Raw genomic sequence first — 4,408 nt, 5'->3', positions numbered from 1 at the left:
AACAAAAAAAAAAAAAAAAAAACCCAAAAACTTCTTGCCAGTGAGCACAAATGCATTGCAGAAGACTGACCCCCAAATGAAGGTTTTCCAAAACTGAGGAGTTTCACTTTTCCCTAGCATGAGTTCAGTGTCTGTCTCAGATGACAGACAAAGATGATGGTGGACATTTCCAGAGGCCTGTGTACATCTTATGAGTCTGAAAGTTTGAGATTTCTTCCAAAATTCCTTGGGGAATTTTCTATTTGTAATTTAAAATCTAAGGAAAAATGGCTCTGTCAATGTAATTCTTTAAGGCCTTCAGGCAGTGTTCCGCTTTCTAAGCCTGGGATTTAGAAGAATGTTCTTGCTCTATTTTCACATTAAAAAGGAAAGTGAATAATTCTTAAGAAATGTCACTGAGCTGTTTTTCATCCATATTTTGAACCCAACTTTGCATGCTTTATACATTTTGGATATTTAGTGACTAATATGGAATTATGACCTCCTATCCTATTATTTATTGGGCAATAAAAATTCCTCCCACTAGATTCTTTCATAATTTTGGCAGTGTTTAACCAAAGTACTTAATGTCCAAAGAAGAAATCTTAAGAACGTTAGGTCCTAAGAATGAGCTAATACAGACCATGTCGACAGGCTGTGGGAGCCATGAAAACAGTGTCCCTAGATACTCCTGACAAGATTCCCCAGTAGCTTCTAATTGAGTCTCTCTAAGGTCAGCAACTTCCCAGTGGTTTTGCTATTAGGGAATGTGCCTGCGCAGAGTCTGTGTCAACGTCCTGCCTCAAATGTTGTCCCTACGCTGCACCCCAGCCTGAATTTCATTAGCTGCTTGTGGCAGACAGTCCCCAGTTTGCTCAAGATTCTATGGAAAGTAAGGCCACCCTGGGAGGTCAGCAGAATAGCTGAAATTTTTGGCACCTGCCCAGAAAAATAAACATTTTATCACAAAGACATTTGCACCAGAATGTTTATTGCGGCTCAATTCATAATTGTCAAGTCATGGAAATAACCTAAGTGCCCATCAAGCCATGAATGGATCAACAAAGTGTGGTATATGTATACCCTGAAGTACTATTCAGCCGTAAGAAAAGATGGAGACTTTACACCTTTTACATTTACCTGGACGTAGTTGAAACCATTCTTTTTATTTTTATTTATTTATGTTTTTGAAACCATTCTTTTTAGTAAAGTATTGTAAGAATGGAAAAATAAATATCAATGTATTCAATACCAATATGAAACCAATATATAGGCAATTACATGGTCATATGAACAATAAAACACATACAGTCTAGATGGGGCGAGGGGAGGAGGGCGGCGTGGGGGTTCCGTGGCAGAAGGAGGGAGGGCAGGAGGTGGGATCTCACCTAATGCGCACAGTGCGAAGGGTACATAACACGCCCCCTGGGTGAGGGGAACTTTTACAATTGAAACTTTACCCTGGAAGTGAGAACAATGCAATCTAGAAGTTTGTACCTTCATTTTAATTTGAAACTTAAAAAAAAAAAGGAACTTTTGGCACCCAGCAGTGACTCCTCCTAAACTATCTTAACATTGGACTGATTTCTTTTTCTGATTTAGAGGAGGCAGCAGCTTTTCTCTGGTTTTTGTTTTTTAAACTTTCCCAGGTGTTGACAAATGGAGGCCAGTGGTCAGAACGGTTTAAAACATCTTCCAAAGAGGATTGGTTTACTTCTTTGCTTTCAGCCCCTATGCCCATTTATGGATATGACAGGCACATCTTTCCCACCCCCACCTGGGCTTCAAATGTTCTAGAAAGCAATAAAATCAGGAATGTTCTTATCGCCTGTCTCCTCTTCACACAGACCACTAGGAGCAGAGGCCACAGGTTTTATTGCTTCGAATGTAAATCTGAGCAGATAAAATCATAGGCTTATGGAATAAGCCTGGTAAATCACTACACAGCTTCAGTTTGGGAAATTAGGTTTGTCCCCCAAGTACTGAATTATCTTGTTTTAAGTAACCCTTAAAATAACAATTGGTGAACTTGATATGATTACATTTTTTTAGCATGCTTTTCAGTCCACAACAAGATTTCTCATCCATTTATTACTGGGGAGCTTATTTCACTGAGTGAAAATGGAAGCAACAGCTAATGAAAATATTTTTTTCAGGAAAACATGCAAAACTTTAGTACCTAATAAGCCAATTCTTGCCATTCTGGGGGAGAAAGGAAATTGCTAATGATGTTAGCTAAGTAGGTTTTCAAATACTGCACCAAGTCCAATCCATAAAACAAAGACATCCTGCGGACACTGCCATCGCCTCCTGCAGCACAGACCCCAGTGCTGAAGGGCCAGCCCCTCACAAGATTCCATTCCACCCTGCAAAACCTCTAGGTGAGTTATGAAATATTAATGATAAAAAAACCACCTGTGGCTAAACAAGTTTTAGAAATGCTTAAACAAAGTTGAGCAAGTTTCTTTAGTGTGCAATTTACGAGTGCTTTCAATATGTTTTGTGATCTTGGGATCTCTCCGTGTGTGTTGGGGCAAGCAGGTGGAATTTCCCGAGCAGAACCAGGTAGGCCACGGCGTGGCTGATTGCTGGACTGTAGGAGTGATAAAAACAGAGTTTCAGCCACAGAGCATTGTTCTACCCTCATTTTGACTAATCCTTGGGTTAGTAATGAGGTTATATGAGAATCAAGCCTGCTGATAACCTCACGCTAAAAGGATTTCAAAGGCTTTTATCTAAAAAGATAAAAGATGAATTTGAATTTCTACCAGGTTAGTTTCAGCCTTTAAAATCTCATATTCTGCAACTGCATGGTATTCCCAGAGGTTGTGAAACAAAGGTCTTTTACTGTGAGACTCACAAGCATTCAACAAAAATCAGAAATGGGAAGGAGCACTTAATCATCTGTTGGAAAGTGTAATTTTCATGAAATTCACACACACATAACCTAGGTCTGAAATTATAAAATGATCCCAAGCTCAATTACAAATTTTCATTCACCTACCGACCCTCAGTTTCTAATATTTAATAAAAGAGATTGTATCCAGACAGAACCATAAGATGATTCGAATTTAAAAAAGACAAAAAATGTCCGACTCTGACCAGAGGCTTTCTCACCACCCAATTATTCTTTGTGGTTCTGCTGGTTTGGGTTTCTTTATAAACATACATAATGGTTAAAGTGCTACTAGAGAATAATTCTTCAGGTGCAAGAAAATTAATGAGAGGACAATAACTTTCATAATAATATTACAAATTGTATTTGAAAACAAAAGGCTAATGATGGCTACCTGTATGTTCCCGTTCCAATTCTTCACTGTGCACTCAGCTCTCTGCATCTGACTATGTCCCTAGGAGTCAAATTCTTTGCCCTTTTCCCATGTACTGACCCTGCAGGATCTCTGAAGCTCTGGACTCTACTATATACAGTGTAATCTTCTCTGCAGGAGTCTCCACTTAAGGCTTCAGAGATTTGTCTCTTTCTAGATTTTCTCCAACATCTCTGTTGTCATTCCTTCTAATCCTTTCCCAACCTCAATGTCGATATTCTCCCAGGTTCTGTCCTAGAATCTCTTCTTACTCCCGCAGCCAACTTCCACTGCCACGTCTTCACCTTGAGCTACAGCACCAAACTACCACCCACCCAGCGTCACCTCACCTAACTTGTCCAAAACAAACACATCACTTCCTTCCCCCTTGAATCTATCTTCACGTGCGCCTGTCTTGGAAAGGGACCTCCTACCCTGTGGCACCCCTCTCCTTGCCCGTAATTTGGACTAGAAATTTAGACTCAGCTCAGATTCCTCTCCCCCATCTAGAGTTTCCATGTCGTCTGAAATATTTCCATTATCGTCTAGTTTTTTCTATTCTGTTTTCCATTTCCTCAATTCAGGACTGATCGTTTTCTCTTTCTTTTCTTCTGACATCTCTCCTTTCAAATGCAGATATGGGGCAACCACCAGACACATTACTGAAATAAAGGTCAGATCAGTGCCACTGATGGCCTATGGAAGCATGAATGACACCTAATTGTCCAGGAGTCCTGACTGCTGAATTGCTGGGTTTATTTGGCCTGAGTGGCCAGTAGGTCAGCCATTGGTCTCTATCTGCTATTGTAAATGTACATCTGCTAATTAGGGGTAACCATGCTTTCCTGACAGAGCCATCAATTACGTGTGTAACTCAGAGCTTGGCCTCTTTCAAACGTTGATAGAATTCTCTGGTGAAATGATTAAGGCCTGGAGAGTTTTTTAAAGTTATTAATTTAATTTTCTTAATAGTTACAGAGTTATTTAAATTATCTATTTCATTTATAGCGATTTGTGGTACTTTTTGTTGTTCTTTTCCTTCCATCCTTTATTATCTAATGTTTTTCTTAACTGATTTTTAATTGGCTAATAAAAATCATATCTATGGCATACAACATACT

At 39.4% G+C, this 4,408-nt stretch overlaps 1 protein-coding gene across 1 annotated transcript in view; it reads right to left on the bottom strand.

Annotated features, from left to right (window-relative positions):
• Window positions 1-4,408, bottom strand: part of LYPD6 (LY6/PLAUR domain containing 6) — a 30,273-nt gene that overhangs the window by 761 nt on the left and 25,104 nt on the right. The gene's annotated exons all lie outside the window — the stretch shown is intronic.

Source organism: Otolemur garnettii, unplaced genomic scaffold, assembly GCF_000181295.1.
Source record: "Otolemur garnettii isolate 467f Iridium unplaced genomic scaffold, OtoGar3 scaffold00064, whole genome shotgun sequence".
Lineage (NCBI taxonomy): Eukaryota > Metazoa > Chordata > Mammalia > Primates > Galagidae > Otolemur > Otolemur garnettii.
Note: the sequence above shows the minus strand (reverse complement) of the source record. Positions and strands in the feature narration are given on the sequence as shown.